At 42.3% G+C, this 1,984-nt stretch overlaps 1 non-coding gene across 1 annotated transcript; it reads right to left on the reverse strand.

Annotated features, from left to right (window-relative positions):
• Positions 1-232: 232 nt before the first annotated feature.
• On the reverse strand, positions 233-339 carry LOC141715807 (small nucleolar RNA R71). Its single transcript, XR_012572556.1, has one exon. It is a non-coding gene; the product is annotated as a small nucleolar RNA R71 (small nucleolar RNA).
• Between the last annotated feature and the right edge of the window lie 1,645 nt (positions 340-1,984).

The raw sequence follows: 1,984 nt of genomic DNA on the forward strand, positions 1-1,984 counted from the left end.
GGGGGTTCTCCTATAAAAGATCCCAACATGCATATCAGGGATTTCATCGAGATATGTAACACGTTCAAGTTCAATGGTGTGACTGAAGATGCTATCAAGCTGAGACTTTCCCATTTTCTCTGAGGGATAAGGCTAAGTGTTGTTACATTTTCTACCAGCTGGCTCTATCACTACTTGGGAGGATCTTGCTCAAAAGTTTCTCACTAAATTCTTTCACATGGCGAAGACGGCTGCAATCAGGAATGCTCTTACTCAGTTTGTGCATCAATCTGGAGAATCTTTGTGTGAGGCTTGGGATCGCTACAAGGAGATGCTTAGGAAGAGGTCACACCATGGCATGCCTGATTGGATGACCATACACTATTTTTACAATGGTTTAGGCGCATAGTCTAGACCTATGCTCGATGCACCATCTGGTGGAGCCTTATGGGCTAAAAGCTATAATGAAGCTTATGAGTTGATTGAGCTAATGGAAGTTAATGAATACCAGAATCCAACGCAAAGAATGTTGCAAGGCAAGGTAGCATGAATTCTGGAAGTGGACACAGCTACTGCTACAGCTGCTCAACTTTAAGATTTGATGATGAAAGTGGATTCTTTAACTAATTATGGAGTTAATCAGATCACTAGTGTTTGTGAGCTTTGTGCGGGGGCACATGAGACTGAGCAGTGTGCTATCTCTAGCGAATCAGCTCAGTTTGTGAGCAACTTTCAGAGGTCGCAACAGCAAGCTCCATCCACTTATCATCCCAACATCCGCAATCATTCTAATTTCAGTTGGAGCAACAATCAAAATGCGGTGCAATAACCTTATCAGCCATACACAGCAAAGCAGTATAACCCTCCTGGTTTCCAACAACCGCAATATGCACCAAGGCAACAACTTCAACTTCAGCAGTTACCTCAAGCTAATAAAAAATCTGAATTGGAGGAGTTGAGGCTCATGTGCAAGATCCAAGCTGTTTTTATCAAGACCTTGGAGAATCAAATTGGGCAGATTGCTAATGCCTTGCTAAATCATCAACCTGGCACACTTCCTTGTGAAACTGAAGTTCCAGGCAAAAGGGAATCTAAGGAGCATGTAAAGGCAATTACATTAAGTTCTGGAAAGGTTGTGAATCCTGAAAAAGCTAAAGCTCCAGAATCTTAAGTTATGGCTGATGAAGAAGAGCCGAAGGAAGCAGAAGTGGAACCAAGTAAGACAGCTGTTGTCAACACTCCTCCTGAGGGTAATATAGGGGAAAAACAGGTTTATCCTCCACCTCCTTTTCCTAAGAGGCTGCAGAAGCAAAAGCTGGATAAGTAATTTTCTAAGTTCTTGGAAGTTTTCAAGAAACTTCACATCAACATACCTTTCACTGAAGCTCTTGAACAGATGCCTAGTTACGCGAAGTCCATAAAAGGTATTCTCTCTCAGAAAGTGAAGCTCGATGACTTAGGGACCGTTGCTCTAACAGAGGAATGCAGTGATGTGCTGCAACAAAAGTTGCCTCCGAAGCTTAAAGATCCTGGAAGTTGCACTATTCCGTGCACCATTGGAAAAGTGTCATTCGACAAATGCTTATATGACTTGGGAGCTAGCATCAACTTGATACCTTTATCTATCTTCAAAAACTTGGGTCTACCTGATCCGAAGCCTATATATATGTCCTTGCAGTTGGTCGATCGCTCTATTACATATCCACGAGGCATTGTGAAAGATGTATTGGTCAAGGTGGATAACTCATCTTTCCTGCTGACTTTGTTATACTTGATTTCGAGGAAGATAAGAAGATTCCCATCATCTTGGGAAGACCTTTCTTGGCTACTGGCCGAACCTTGATAGATGTGCATAAGGGTGAGCTTCCTCTGCGAGTTCAGGATCAGGGTGTTACCTTCAATGTTTTTATTGCCATGAAATTCCCTAGTGATGAAGAGGAGTGCTTTAAGGTGGAGTTGGTCGAATCTGTTGTTACTTCAGAATTAGATCATATGCTTAGATCAG

The sequence above is a fragment of the Apium graveolens genome, chromosome 3, assembly GCF_009905375.1.
Source record: "Apium graveolens cultivar Ventura chromosome 3, ASM990537v1, whole genome shotgun sequence".
NCBI classification, from domain to species: Eukaryota; Viridiplantae; Streptophyta; class Magnoliopsida; order Apiales; family Apiaceae; genus Apium; species Apium graveolens.